This window comes from Pezoporus occidentalis, unplaced genomic scaffold (genome assembly GCF_034315485.1).
Source record: "Pezoporus occidentalis ecotype Australia unplaced genomic scaffold, CSIRO_AGI_Poc_V1 ctg157, whole genome shotgun sequence".
In the NCBI taxonomy this organism is placed as follows: Eukaryota; Metazoa; Chordata; class Aves; order Psittaciformes; family Psittacidae; genus Pezoporus; species Pezoporus occidentalis.
Window position 1 is genome coordinate 51,316 of NW_026913393.1, and position 16,138 is coordinate 67,453.

At 47.9% G+C, this 16,138-nt stretch overlaps 1 long non-coding RNA gene across 1 annotated transcript; it reads right to left on the bottom strand.

Annotated features, from left to right (window-relative positions):
* Positions 1 to 9,171: 9,171 nt before the first annotated feature.
* Positions 9,172 to 16,104, bottom strand: LOC134160084 (uncharacterized). The gene is made up of 3 exons (XR_009963428.1): positions 16,021 to 16,104; positions 14,803 to 14,927; positions 9,172 to 9,920 (listed from the first exon to the last, which is right to left on the bottom strand). It is a non-coding gene; the product is annotated as an uncharacterized LOC134160084 (long non-coding RNA).
* Between the last annotated feature and the right edge of the window lie 34 nt (positions 16,105 to 16,138).

Below are 16,138 nucleotides of genomic sequence, written 5' to 3' on the forward strand. Positions count from 1 at the left end.
GTGTGTGTGTGTGTATGTGTACATACAGGTACGTGCCTATGTATGTGTGTGTATGTGTACGTACAGGTACGTGCCTATGTATGTGTGTGTACGTGTGTGTGTGTACAGGTACATGCCTATGTATGTGTGTGTACATGTGTGTGTGTGTGTGTATGTACAGGTACGTGCCTACGTATGTGTGTGTACATGTGTGTGTGTGTGTATGTGTACATACAGGTACGTGCCTATGTATGTGTGTGTATGTGTACGTACAGGTACATGCCTATGTATGTGTGTGTATGTGTGTGTGTGTACAGGTACATGCCTATGTATGTGTGTGTACATGTGTGTGTGTGTACGTACAGGTACGTGCCTATGTACGTGTGTGTACATGTGTGTGTATGTATGTGTACGTACAGGTACGTGCCTAACTATGTGTGTGTACATGTGTGTGTACATGTGTGTGTACATGTGTGTGTACGTACAGGTACGTGCCTATGTATGTGTGTGTACATGTGTGTACATGTGTGTGTACGTACAGGTATGTGCCTATGTATGTGTGTGTACGTGTGTGTGTGTATGTATGTGTACGTACAGGTACGTGCCTATGTATGTGTGTGTACATGTGTGTGTACATGTGTGTGTACGTACAGGTACGTGCCTACGTATGTGTGTGTACATGTGTGTGTGTGTGTGTACGTACAGGTACGTGCCTATGTATGTGTGTGTACGTGTGTGTGTGTATGTATGTGTACGTACAGATACGTGCCTATGTATGTGTGTGTACATGCGTGTATGTATGTGTACGTACAGGTACGTGCCTATGTATGTGTGTGTATGTGTGTGTTTGCGTATGTATATGTACGTACAGGTACGTGCCTACGTATGTGTGTCTACGTGTGTGTTTGTGTATGTGTGTGTACGTACAGGTACGTGCCTATGTATGTGTGTGTACATGTGTGTGTATGTGTGTGTACGTACAGGTACATGCCTATGTATGTGTGTGTACATGTGTGTATGTGTACATACATGTATGTGCCTACGTATGTGTGTGTACATGTATGTACATATATACATAGAATCATAAAATCACCTTGGTTGGAAAAGCCGTTTAAGCTCATCCAGTCCAAGCACTCCCCAGCACTGCCAAGGCCACCGCTAACCCATGGCACTGAGGGCCTCGTCTATGCGAACACTCGCAGGGACGGTGACTCCACCACCGTTACCCCAGGATGCAGCGGGGACAGGCAGCTCCACCAAATCTGGTTCCTCAGATGGGTAAAGCAAAGCACCACAAAGGGCTGTGTGAGCCATCAGCGCGCCTGTGCTGTGCCCACTGCCCACCACAGGTGCTAGTGTGGGTCTGGGGCTTTCAGATCCACATGCAATCTTGTACACTCTGAATTCCACAGACCCAACAGGCATCAGATGCTCCCCATGGGGCAAGCCCACCTGGCTGTCCACCAGCTTCCACAGTCGGGAAGTAGCGATGCCATGAATAGCTTTGAACCCTCAGTTGTGAAAAGCTCTTTATTCCCAATTTTTTATTGCCTGATCCATAAGCTAATGACCTATAAGATTACATTTTATTTTCTACTGCTGTGTAAGTGTAAGAAGGGGATGCCCTAGGACATCATCCCCTTCCTTTCCCTCCAAACCCACAACAGAAAGCAAGGAAGAGGCTCTAGGGTCTGAGGTGTTTGAGAACAGCAAGACAGCAGCAGGGGAGAGGTACAGCAAATGATGGGCAGAGATGAGGATGAAGAGATGGAGGCCTAAACCCAGTCAATATCAAGGGAAATATGGGAAATCAGGGACATGAATTGTTTGAGCCCTCACTATTAGGTATCAGTGGCAGAACTGATCTGATTTTCCAGCAGTGCTTTCATGGTGAGCTGAGTTCCTATCCTGCAGGCCTGCGAGCATTGCTCAGCCCAGCCACCTCCTGACTCCACGTGGGCTGGCAGTGGGTCTAGGTGACCATCAGAGGTCCATTCTATATCGAAGGCCAGGTTGGATGGGGCTTGGGGCAACCTGGTCTAGTGGAAGGTTTCCCTGCACATGGCAGGGGGTTGGAACTGGATGAGATTTAAGGCCCCTTCCAACACAAACCAGTCTGGGATTCTTTGGTCTTCGTAATAATAAAAGCATAGACTCCATGAAGTTGGAAAAGACCTTTAACATCATCTAGTCCAACGTTTACCCCAGCACTTCCAAGGCCACCACCAGATACTGTGATTTAGTTTGTGTCCCAGTTGGTTCACTGATGGACAGAAATTACATTTCTTACGTCAGGAAACTTCTGCAGTTGTAGGGATGTGAGAAAAGGTGGCAGAGGATTGGAACTGGATGATCTTTATGGTCCCTTCCAACCCAAACTACCCTAAGAGCCTATTCTAGTCTCGTCTAGTTTATCCTATCCTTCTCTTCTATTTTATTCTATTTTATGCTATTATATTTTATTCTGTTCTTGTCTCTGTTCCATTCTGTTCTGTCCTGTCCTGTCCTGTCCTATTCTGTCCTGTTTTCGATTCTGTTCCATTCCATTCCAAAAGGTTTCCTCCTAGCTCTCATACAGCAGGTTGTGATGGGGGACTGCTGCTCTTCTCCTTTTGGGGATCATTCTTGAACCTCTTCATTCTGACTTGGCAGAGTGAATACACGTTCTGGGAGCTATTTGAGCAGCTCCTGTTTCAGGAGGCTGCAGATGACGCTAACTGCATCTCCCTAGGGAGCATGGCTTTGAGCTGCCTCTCCCACAGCTGTGTGGTCCACCGAGGAGCAGCATCCCAACAGTGGTGGCCTAAAAAAGAAAGGACAGAGGTTTCTCAGCTGCTGGCCCACAGCCGGCCTTACTCCTGCAGGAAATGAATCAACCAAGCCTCATCACCAAATGCTTCATCATTTAAAGACATTCCTGGTGCCAACAAAGCCCTGCCAGACCATCGGCCACTCTGACGTCTTCTTATTCTTTCTCCTGTGCTTTTGCATTCAGCTGCTGCCTCTTGCCATTGTAAAGCTGCGATGGGTGGAGACAAGTCCTCCTTTTGTCTGTGTAGTGTCCTGCTCTTTGCCTCTGGCTTCCACAAGTGACAGCAGGAGTGAGAATAACTTAGCAACAGCGAGGAAGAAGCACATCAAATAATTCCTGGCTGCTTCAGCCAAAAGGTCCAGGGAGATGCTCAGGAACGGTTGTGATGGGCATCGTGTCAATGCAAAGAGTATGGCTCTGCACTGACCTCTCTGTAACCCCAGTGTCCTGGGGGGTGAAAGGCACCCACCCAGAGCTGACTGGAAAATAACAGTTCATTAAGCACAATAATTTTAAGGAGAAATTCCTAGTTTTGATTAGTTTTTCTCTGGGAGAGATTTCATGGTTCCCAGATGGAATTCCTGGATACTGTAATAAGTAATAAATAATAAACCAGGGTAAAATGGATAATAATCCACTTTAAAAGAGCTGGAAGCTCAGTATTTGCAGCACTTGTAGGGATGTCGGAGGCTTTATCCCAGCAGCTGCTGTGAGCTGGGCAATGCCTGGGGAGATGGTGGCTGTTCTTGCAGGCTTCTTTCTGGATCTCTTCTTTCTTCCCAGCTCCATTTCCACTGTGATCTCCTAGAGACCTAAGTTCAGGGAAAGATAAAACAGGTTTTTCAGCAGCATTTAATCTGGGAGGTTTCCATGTCCATGTATCCATCGGTGAGACCCCTTCAATGCAGAACATCTCCATCCTGCGTTATGTTCAGTGTCTTCTGCAGGAGTTCTGTGTCTCTTGATAGAACGTGTCTGTCACCGTCCTGCTCAAGGAGACTGACATCAGGAGCCTTTTGCAAAATAATTGTCTCTAACACTTCTATCTCTCTGTCTTTAGAATCAGTCCAAAACCTCTTTTCCCTGCAGAAATCACAGCAAGAAGTGTGAATGAACTGCACCATCAAAGACCTGAGCGCTAAGGGGAGAGGGAAAACCCTTCAGCATCACACAGCCTCTTTAGAGACTTGCAGAGGCAGAGTAATTCTGGGGCGAGAAGCTCTGGAGATCACAAGGAGAACAAACAGCAGCTGCTTGCATGAATGGGGCTACCAATATTGCATCTTTCATTCTCTCAGGCATGTCCTGCCATGGAAAGAGCAGCAGCGAGAATGTTTAGCTGCCCAGGACAAGGCATCATCACCTCAGTGAATGGCTGCAGGATGGATTTGCATGGTACTCCAATGGCTAAGATTGCATCCCATCACATTCACATCACCAGGAAGGTGGAAACGGAGCAGTTGGCTCAAGTGACCCCTCTTGATGGAGAAAAACAGTGGCTCTTGCATTCGTGGATGCTTGTTACTGAAAGCAATGGCACACCAACAAGAGACAAAGATGCTCCTAATAAGGATCGCTCATTTGCACAAGCCAAAGATTAATTCCATTGCCTTAGGTCAGATACTCGGCATCAGGGAGTGATTATTCCTATTCTTCAAATTTTTAATTCCACATTTAGAAACCTGAGAATGTTTTACACACCCTCCATTCTTCCTGCCTGTCTTTTCCCTATTTTCATTCTTTCTCTCCAATGGAAGAGGGAATAGGGTTTTAGTATTTGCAGGATCGGAGGAGGAGGGGAGAGAAAGGGATTGTTCTTTTCTTTTTTCTTTTTTTTTTCTTTTTTGGTTATAAAACAGTTTTTCTTTTCAATTATAAAACACAGCCCAGGCAGTAGAATTTAATGGGATTGGTGCTAGTTCCCCTCTTGGCTCCATCTGCCTAATTTGTTGCTGAGATGATGGGGAGAAGGGGTAGAGATGGGGGCTGCATAAGAAACCGAGGAGGGAAGTGCTCTTCGGGCAGCTTTGGGGTGCACTGAGCTGGGGCCATGGGGGACCCCCAGTCAGACAGGTATGCAGAGCTGACAGCACCCCAAAGGGGTGTCCTGGAGAGGCAGCTCTGTGGTGAAATAACACTCTGGGTTAATCCTTGCATCACCCTGTGCCTGGTCAGCCCAGGCCCTCTTGGTTTGTCATCATCCCATCACGCCACTAATTCTTTATACTGAGTGCTTACTGCAGAGGGGGGCGATACGACTTACGTGGCACAGTTTCTGCTGCGGGTATTTTTGCTCTGTGAACATCAAACTGAGGTGAAAAAAGCCCATGGTGTCTTTGTTTCACATCCATTCCCCAACCCACAAAGTCTCTCCTCCCCTCCTCAGCCTTTCGTATACACCCCCTCTATAAACATGCTTATACCCCTTGATAGCTTGCTTGCAGAGGAGGCTAATCTCCATTAGGTTATGAAATCAGCTCACATGCTTCAGTGGCATTACCCACTATTGATACCCCCATTCGATCCCTGTTGAGCTCTCTTTGTTGGAGGTAACCCCTTCTCCTACTTCTTCTAAGCTGATTTCTTAGGCCACATCATTCAAGTCCTACATCCCCATGGTATTTAGACGTAGTAAAAATGACTGAGGGGGAAAATAAATGGCAACTAAACTGTCTGACTATTAATGGTCCCGTTAGTTGCAAATTTACTTTACCACAAAGCCCCCAGCATGTAATCCTTAGATGAATGCCTTTGATTGTGAGGGAATATTTACAGCTGACCCTGCTGGCAGTCTGCAAACCTGCAATGGGCCTCCTGTCCCACATTAAATCCGCTAGCATCTGTTCCTGGGTTCTTACCAAGCACATGCTCTATCGGTGCAGTGTTTGGGCTGCAGCGCTCGCGGATACAGTGGGCCTTGAAGAATAAATCCCTGCATTCCTGAGAAACACTAATTCTTGTGAACGTTGTCACACAGGGAGGAACGTTACAGTTCGTACCTGCCTCCGGGCATCCCCCAGACACAGGGAGGGTCTCAGAAGGCTTTGATCCCTGCTGGCTGCCCTCTTCCCATAGCAGCACCCTGGTTCTGCTGCTGGACCACCCTTCACCAAAGACAAGCTTCTTCCTGGCCACTCTTTGTTGTACCATTTTCCCATGCCTAAGCAACCTGAAGTGACTTTTAGGGTGATTTTAATCTCTTTTCACCCCTGCCCATGCCTTGAAGTAGTTGCCAGGTTTCTCTGACTTGAGAGCGTGTTGCTCTTGCAGAGACCCTCAGGTGATCTCACACCATCTCCGGCCACAGCAGAGCTGTGCAGGAGCACAGCCTGAATGCCAGTGAAAGCTCAGTGTGTCCTGATGCCTGTGTCCAAGCAGACAAGTGCTAATTCAGTGCCTTGTCATTCCCAGCATGTGCCGAGGTACGTGAGATGGATACAGACCGCTTGGCTGCTTTGTGTGGGACAGAAGACCCAGTGGTGGGTGGTGAGCCTGCTCCAACCACTCTAATGACAAGGATGTCTTTAGGTCTGTGCCGAGGAACGACGTATATTTTCTCTCTTTCTACGCATATGCCCAAACCCCACTCTTTTTCATCCAAGCTGTATGAACGCTGAGCATGTTTGGGCTTGAACAGGGACTTGGAGCCAAGCCCACTGGCAGTGCACAAGTGCTGTGGGTACCCGGGGGATGATTGTCTCTGCTTTTTTCTGTGCTAAGTGGGGTATTGGAGAAGCATCACAGTTCATGATCACTTGACTCTTCATATTGTGGTGGATGGTGAGCTCCCAGCAGCGCTCCTGCTTTAATTCTCCAGCATCCAGCAAAGGGAAAGATGATTAAAAAACCCAATAAATGACTAACACTGGTCCCCTGCCTTTTCTGTAAGTGGAGCCTGGAGCTGCTGGAAAGTCCAGAGAGGGGTTTGGAGGCAGTTGTTTGGTTTAAGGAGTTTTTTAGAGCACATATCCTTATCCACGTTTCTCTTCAGATCTGCAGAAATACCTGGCCCAAGTCTGGATGTGGTAGCAACATCAGTGTGATGTATTCGACACTCAGACAGACTGCAGCTTAAGGAAAGACCATAGGAGCTGTCAGAGCAGGCAGCAGCTCTCCTACCTGCTTAGATCAGTCTGTCAGACCAGGCCACAGGCTCTGTCTTTGGGCTCATTTCTAGAAGATATTGCAAGATGGCATTTGGGGAGAATAATCAGTAAGCTGACACCTCCTCCTTTTCCAAAAACTTCCCAGACTAAACCCAAAAGCAGCCACCTAAATCATCATTTTTAGCACTCTTAAATACACTCTAAATTGATCACAGTGGCACTCAGGCTTCCAAAATGGATCCCATAAATCTGGATGGACACAAAAAATGAGGAAACTCTGAGCATGCCACTCAACATCCCAGTGCCTACAGGAAAGAAAAGGAGGTATTTATTAAAACCAATTAATTTGTTACTTACAAAGCAAAGCCCCATGAAGACATGTAATGTTTGTTCTCTCCATTATTGATAATTTGCACCTAAGGTTTATGGTTGCAAAAATCTCAGATTATTCTTTAGTCAGCCGTTGTTGGGTCAGACAGCTAATGCATGTTCTTCCTCACTTCATAGTATCGACTGCTGATCTGGCTGGTGTTTAGGAGATCCTTTAGCAGTATTTGATTGTGATTCTCATTACAGGAGAATGGCATTTTAAACCACACATTTTCAGGGGTTTTGTCAGAGAAATTGTGGCAAACACTTTGGGGCACAGAAATAAGCAGCACAAGATTGTGTTGTGTATCATCAAGGTTAGTATTGTTTGTACTCCAGCACCCTGTTTTTTATTTCCTCTTTTCTTTTAATCTTTGTCCTTCACAAATCACAGCAGGGTGTAGCCTGGGATCTGCTAGAGACAGGGGAAAGCCTTGAGCCATCCTTGGAGATAAGTAGAGTCTCCTGCTTTACTCAGATGTTGGCTTTAATTAATAATATATAGAAAATGAAATACATTTATTATTGATAATAATATAAAGTATATATTATATATAACATTATAAAAATTAATGTATAATGTTATTATGTTAATAATATAAACCAACAATATTATTGAATTTTTCACCAGCTTGCACATTTTACTTTGAGAACCTGACAATTATCCCCTGCCTACATCCAGGTTCAATCCTCACTGTTTCAATGAAAGGACATCTAGCACATTCATTTACAGCATATGCAGTATGACAATGAGGAAGAACGAGATGTCCCTGAGGATGCTGCTTACACGCTCTGCTTCACCTTCTGGGCACTTATTCCTAATTGCCTACCTTCTCATATTTATTGTGTGTGTTGAGTGTGCGGATATTATTAGGAACAGCGAATGGCTCTAATTAATTAAGAAAAGCTCAGGACACTTCTTGGTACTTTGTACTCATGTTTCTGCCTGTAATGTACAGACACTGCTGATGTTCATCACAGGAACTGCCAGTACAAGGACAGGCAGGCCAAGTAAGGTCATGTCATAGGAAAAACAGAACTTTTCTGTACAGTCACTCAAATCACAGACTGCACCCCCAGAGTGTGAGCAGCACGTTGAGGGAGGGGATCCTGCCCCTCTGCTGCACTCTGGGGAGACCCCCCCTGCAGTCCTGATCCAGCTCTGGGGCAGCAGCACAAGAGGGACGTGGAGCTGTTGGAGCGAGGCCAGAGGAGGCCATGGAGATGCTGCGAGGGCTGAAGCAGCTCTGCTCTGGAGCCAGGCTGAGACAGCTGGGCTGGGGCAGCCTGGGGAAGAGAAGGCTCTTGAAGGGGAGACCTGAGAGCAGCTCCAGTGCCTAAAGGGGCTGCAGGAAAGCTGGAGAGGGGCTTTGGGCAAGGGCCTGTAGGGACAGGCCAAGGAGAATGGCTTTAACCTGCCCGAGGGGAGACTGAGATGAGCTCTTAGGCAGAAGCTCTTTGCTGTGAGGGTGCTGAGGCACTGGCACAGGGTGCCCAGAGAAGCTGTGGCTGTCCCATCCCTGGCAGTGTTCAAGGCCAGGTTGGACACAGGGGCTTGGAGCAAGCTGCTCTAGTGAAAGGGGTCCCTGCTCATGACAGGGGTGTTGGACTACATGACCTTTAAAGGTCCCTTACAACCCAAACCATTTGAAGGTTCTATTCTATGACTCTATGATATGCTCTAGAGAGCAAGGGTGGTATTTTCTAAGTAGATAACAATGTAGAAGGTGTGAGCAGAGTCCTGCCAGGCAGGCAGGTCAGGGGAGTAGTATCAGCAGACCTGCCCAGTCTGAGTCGTGGGTGCAGGACTCATCCTGCCAACCACTTCCTGTGTGTAAGGCTCCTTCCTTGCATTTGCAGTGCAGTTCCACGCCTTCAGCTCCCATCCATGCCCGGCACCTGCAGGTCCAGGATCTGATGGAGTCACGGGGTGGCAGTGGCCATGGGGAGGGAGCTGGAGATGTGCTACCCACTGGGGCCCCATGTTCAGCAGATGCCTGCTGCAGCCTTGCCCAGCAGTCCCTACTCATCATATGACTTTCCCAAGCAATGGCATGTGACGGCACCATGCACACTGGAAAAGAGTGGAGAGGAGAGGCTGGAGAGGGGGAGGGCAGCTCAAATAGGGGATTAGTAAGCATGGACAGATAAGGAAGGCTTTGAAAGAGGGGGCTTGTGTCAGAGCTGTTGTAATAGCAAAGGAGGAGGTAGCTGGATGGTTGGGAGAGGGAGGGGAGAGCCAGGAGAGAGGGATGACCTCAGAGGTGACATTTGGGATCAAAGCAGCGAAGTCATTGTCTTGTGAAGAGGAAGATGCTGCAATCAACACAGCAGGGGACAGCAGGAACTTGGGGAAAATCTCTGACAATAGGAATAGGAAAGAATGAACACAGAAACCACACATTGGTGTGATCAATGAAGATGCTGGAAGCATTGCTGTGGAGATGAAGTTTAGAGGAGCAGACATTCAGGGCTGAAGCTTCTTGCCATGCCTTGAACAAAACCCTGTCTGCTGCATGGAATCTTTGCACTGGTTGTGTTAATAGGTATCATCCAACCTCACTTCGCAGGCTCCCAGTGGATCTCTGCCTTGTTCCATGCCCAGGTCTCTCTGTGCTGTGTCTACCAGCAGCGAGATGCAGGTGCAGAAGCCCCTAGAAGAGAAGAACAGGTTTGATTGTGCTTATCAGGTGATTCCGAGTAGCTCTTCATCAGACCAGATGAAGACGCAGATGTATGAGACACAGAAAGGTTGAAGCCTCTTCATCTAACAGAGGAGAGGAAGAGGCTTCAACCTCAGAGGAAAACAAAAACTATTTTACATTTAAACAGAATTCCCCATATTTTAATCTGTGACTAAACTGTGGATGCAAATTGTGGGCAATATCCCCAGTTCCAGAGATATTTTTGGTTTCATTACCCAAAAGCATATTTAAAGCAGTAGTTCTTGGTTATGAGCTAGACAGGTTAGAGCAAAGAAGAGCCCAGGATTTCATTTATCTCAAATAACATTTATGATCAGGCACTTACATGATATCTTTATTTACTGCTTTACTCATCAAGTCAATTGGCTGGTCCCTTTCTGGCAACAAAAGCCACAATTGAGATGTCAGAGAGCTGCAGAAGCTGCGTAAATAGTTTGCTGGCAAGAAATACACTGAATAAACACAACCCCCAGCCACAAGGTTATTTGATCACACGGGAGATGCATTCCACTGGTGATTCCCTCATAGGTGGGTGTGCAGGGGCGGGTGAACTCATAGCTCTAGGATAATATGTCAAAAATGCTGAGTATTGAGACACTATCAACAATTGCTGTGGTTTCTTGTTTTGACCATGTTGCTGGCTGGCTGGACACCAGCAGCACAGAGAAGGTGCTGTGCCTACTGTGTCATGCTTCAGGAGTGGTGACGGTAAGGACAGAAACATGGATGTCATGACACTAAGGTTTCCTCAACCCTGAACTGGGTACAGTATATATAACAGAGACAGACTGTGCAGCTAACCTCTTCTTGTAAAGAATTGCCTGTGGCTTAGGAGGATTCACAGGGAATCAAAAGCATCCTGGTTGTTCACATATTTTAGATGACACACTTGTGATGATTTATATGTGTACACATATATGCAGATACATAAAGATATGTATATAAATAACTTTGCTATATATCTGCTTATGTAAGAACTTTTGGCCCCCTGTGGAACCACGTCTTCTTAAAAATTACAGGGAGGAATATAGAACATAATTGAGCTCTTCAAGTGACCAAGACTGATGCAGAGCAAAACTCCTATAGTGTCTCATTTTGCTGCCGTTGGTCAGTCCATCTTATCAAATCATAGAATCCCAGACTGGTTTGTGTGGGAAGGGACCTTAAAGCTCACCCAGCTCCAACCCTTGCCACAGGCAGGGACCCCTTCCACTGAACCAGCTTGCTCCAAGCCCCTGTGTCCAACCTGGCCTTGAACACTGCCAGGGATGGGGCAGCCACAGCTTCTCTGGGCACCCTGTGCCAGCTCCTCAGCACCCTCACAGGGAAGTGCTTCTGCCTAAGAGCTCATCTCAGTCTCCCCTCTGGCAGGTTAAAGCCATTCTCCTTGGCTTGTCCCTACATCCCTTGTCCCAAAGCCCCTCTCCAGCTTTCCTGCAGCCCCTTTAGGCACTGGAGCTGCTCTCAGGTCTCCCCTTCAGGAGCCTTCTCTTCTCCAGGCTGCCCCAGCCCAGCTCTCCCAGCCTGGCTCCAGAGCAGAGCTGCTCCAGCCCTTGCAGCATCTCTGTGGTCTGCTTTGGACTCACTCCAACAGCTCCATGACCTTCTTATGTTGGGTAACTTATGCTGAGGAAATGCATCTTCTGAAGATGCATTTCCTCCTTTTCCAAGCCCACAGGTCTTCCTCTGGGACTTGCTGCCTGGGTCAGTGCATTTTAGGACACTGCTGTGGAGAGTGGCTTAGCTGGAGAATTCATCCCATGCACACATGCTGTTGAAGGAAAAGGGAAACAATGTGAGCAAAGTGTGCCTCTGGCGAAGCCCCACATCTGGGAGGAGGAGTGCAGGATTCCGTAGGCTGGTCAGGAGAGAGGATTTCAGGGAAAGGAGGTGCAGGCAGCTGTCTGAAGGCTGGAAAGCTTCAGTGTTTCAGCGTGCAAGCTGGTTTCAATTTAAAACGTCTTTTCCCTCAAGATTTTCTGCTTAAGCATTAGGACAAGCAACCCATTTGTATGCAATTTTGTGAATGACAGTTAATATCCCCACATAACCCTTGGACTCCAAAAACCGTGTAAGATAAATGCCAAGAAATCTACAAAAAAGCTTGAGGAATTGGCTTCCATCCTCCTGCAAAGAACAGGTAAACCCTCCTCCTGCAGTGCAGCGGATACACAACATGTTTTAGCAAGCCAGAGTTAAGCTTGGTCAATCAGGCCATTGGATCTATCTGTCACAGGGATTTTAGCATGGACCCTCCTGTTGCTCTACCTGCCCCTCTGTTAGCAATTACTGCCTCCAAGCAAGAGCAGAGGCAGATGTGTGTCTGAGCTCACACTCAGGCAATTGAGCTGCAACAGAGTAGGTGATAAAGTATTGCCTTGGCAACCACAATCAAAGTATTGCCTTCTGGCGAGTACCAGAAGAGGTTTGCTTCTGCCGCATCTGCTGTGGCAGTGGTGGAACTCCAGAGCTGCGGGAAGGTCCTACAGATGGAAGTGAGCTCTCTTAGATCCAGACCTGCTGTGAAAACCCCTAACCAGTTTCAGAGCTCACCTCTCCCTCCCCTAAGGGATGGTGGCTATGCAGGGTGTTGACTGACTGACACTTAGAGGGACATTTGGCTTGGCAACTACAGCAGGACCGATAAAGCTGCTTGTTTACTCACTGTACGTTCATAAAAGGACTTGTGTGATGTAGCATTCCTGCACCTGTACACTTCCCACTGCCTGCTGGGCTTTTCCAGGCAGGTTAATTGGTGCAGCGCCCTTTCAGCCCACAGAGCACATTCAGAGGTGAGGTGTGAAGCCAACGCACTGCAGGCTTCTCAGCAGAAAACCTGCACTGGGGAGAGTGGGAGCATCTCTGCCACAGAACAGCCTCTGTCCTCGTGGTTAGGATGTGGCTTTGAAACCACTCAAGGAAAGAAAACTGAAAGTGGGTCTTCCACGGTGCTGGGTCAAGATGGGCACTATCCCATTCTGCAGGTTTCTGCCTCAGGAGATGGTAGAAACCTTTGCTGCCCTTGTGATGAGCCCTTCATTGGAGGATGCTCCTAGCAGGAGCTTCCAGAGCAGAGGAATAGTTCAGGTATGAACACAGTTGGATCTTTGCTTTCAGTGCCTGCCAAGAGAGTGAGATCTTCCTGGACATGCATGGCACAATCACCAGGGCTAGGTGGTGTGGACAGGGGAGCTGAGAGGGATGGAACCAGGGGAGTTTAAGGTAAAGTCCTGCAGAGATTCCAGTAGGACTAGGAGGCAGTTGTCTCCTATGCAGGAGTCTTCAGGAGCATGATTTGGGACTTAGGTGCCTAAATTTTCTGCTTAGGATCCAAAAGCTCTTTTCAAGTCAGCTCATGCAAGCTAAATACTCAAGGCAGCTGGTGCCCTGGGGGAATAATCTACATAAGTCTCAACAGGGCATATGCTCAACTGCCTCAGCCCTGATCTCAGCTTCAGTTCTGTGCTAGGCCACCTCCAAGAGCAGCTGTTAACCTCCCAGCAAGGATGAGAACATGCATCTCATTTCCTGACACCATCCGCAGAAGCCCTTACCTCTACACTTGCACCACTGCAAGCCCTCAGCAGCTGATGATAAACACTTCCACATGTGGGGAAACATAAAACATAAGTAACAGAAAACATGCCCTCTTTGTTTCGGATGTGATGAACACAACTACCATATGATAATTCCCACCATGTGTCAGCTGCTTATATTTCACACCTCTCTTCCAGATTTCTCTGAACATCTCATTGCTCCTGTGCTTTGCTGCTAAGAAGCAGCTGTGTGTGAAGGTGCTTCCCATGGAAAGGTTGATTTCCTTCTCTGGCAATACATGGAGGCAGGTGCCAAGGGCACAATGACAGAGGAGAGTTACATTCACACACACTGTGAGAGGAGATGGTGGTGAAGTGTTTGGCCTGAAGTGATGGTGAAGTGTTTGAGGACCTCAGCTTCTGCTAGCTTTAGTTTACTGCATCTGGAAAGTTAACACTCTTGGAATACTGTTCTCGTTCCATAGGAAGGGGAACTGAAACACTAAGAAAGCGCTGGGAGTCATCACTGAGATCTCTTTTTACATATTTACTGTTTCCTTGAAGCCACGGACCCCAGAGGGGACACCTTTTTTTGTTTGTTTCTTTAGCAATGCTTCACTTACAAAGGCTGTTGTGCGTGTGTTTTGGCAGTGCTGATCCTTCTTCACATTACCACTGTTCTGAGACGGTTGTGTGCACTGAGGTGCTCAGTGGCTTCTAATCCCACAGATGATGACAGAAGTGCTAATTCGTGAAAATACATCTTAATTATCTCAAAATAAGGATTTCTGACTGAAAGATAGTGTGCATTCTTGTGAGTATGTGCCCCTAATTTTCTTTTTTTTTTTTCACAAAAAAATCACATATAAAAAGAAGAAATAATACTTGCCTGCATCCTAGCAGGTTTTCCTGCTTTGAGATCAATCAGTGCTTCTAAGTTACCTGGAGAATTTGCAGAAAGCTTCCCCTTGAAAAGCAAAGTAGAAGTCAGAATTTAAGGCAAGGAAATGGAAAGCTGCAGCCACATTTAGAACTCTACAAGTTTCCAGCCATGTAAATATTTGTGATAGTTCAAACATTTTCCTCTTCCCATCTGGGTGAAATCCTAGCTTAAAAGCTTAGGGGGGGTTTCACCCTAAAAGAGAGATCTGAATATAGCCTCCTGGTCAGAGCATTTACACGGAGAGTGTGTTCTTGTTCTCCTTGTTTCTAAATGCAGAGTTGAATAGGACTCGCTCATGGCAGGGAGGTGACACCACACTAATGGTTGCTCTGGAAGGTGGTTTGATTTTTACCCACTGTGTCAAACTGTTCTTGATGAGCCTGTTGCTGGAGATGGGTATAACTTTCAAGAAATGTTTTGGTTTAATTGAACTGCTGCTTTGTCACATTTCCCAAGCAGTTCTAGCTGCAAACACACCTAAAATGGGGAAAAAAAAAAATCTTTTATTTTAACAAGTAATTTTTTTATAATGATGCAATAGTTGCAAATTATAAACTTTGATTCTCTTTGGTCTCATATCTTGGGTATTGTTATATATAAAGTATTATATATAAATGTGTATAATAAATGGATATAAAGTATTCTTGGATACTGTGGAGCTGTTGGAGCGAGTCTAGAGGAGGCCACGGAGACGCTGTGAGGGCTGGAGCAGCTCTGCTCTGGAGCCAGGCTGAGAGAACTGGGCTGGGGCAGCCTGGAGAAGAGAAGGCTCCTGAAGGGGAGACCTCAGAGCAGCTCCAGTGCCTAAAGGGGCTGCAGGAAAGCTGGAGAGGGGCTTGGGACAAGGGATGTAGGGACAGGCCAAGGGGAATGGCTTTAACCTGCCAGAGGGGAGACTGAGATGAGCTCTTAGGCAGAAGCTCTTTGCTGTGAGGGTGCTGAGGCACTGGCACAGGGTGCCCAGAGAAGCTGTGGCTGCCCCATCCGTGGCAGTGTTCAAGGCCAGGTTGGACACAGGGGCTTGGAGCAAGCTGCTCTAGTGGAAGGGGTCCCTGCCCGTGGCAGGGGTTGGCGCTGGATGCGCTTTAAGGTCGCTTTAACCCAATCCACTCTGTGACTGTCGTTCCATGAAGCCTCTGCTAAGACAGGCGCTGCTCTGTTCTCATCCTGAACTGCCATCTAGCGGCACCCCTTCGGCTTGCTCCCTGGCCTCGGGCAACCAGGCCTGCCCCGAGCTGACGCTTACCCACAGCTCGCCTTGGCTCCAGCGACACCTTCCCCGACAGCAGCGGTCTGCTCCCCGGCCACTGAGGGCTCTGGAGGCGGCTCCTGAGGCACGGACCCGCCGCCATCTTGCGGGGTTAGACCTGGGGCTGCCAGGAGCCCGGCACAGGCCGGACTCAGCGCCCGCATTCCTACACACGGACACAAAGGCACTGGCTGGTGTCCCCGCATTCCAGAGCTTAGGATGGACGGCGGCGATGTGTCAGAGCCACCTCTCGCTCCCATCCGCTGCCGCGCGTTTATCCACGGTCCCTGCACCGCCCGTCGCCCCGCGCCGGCAACGCACCTCAGCGACGCTCCCTGGCCGAGATCGCGCCCGACCTCTCGCGAGAGCTGGCGGCTCTTCCCCGCTCCCGGCAGCCTTTGCGCTTCCTCTTTCCCCGCCGCAGCCTTGAGGTGAGGAA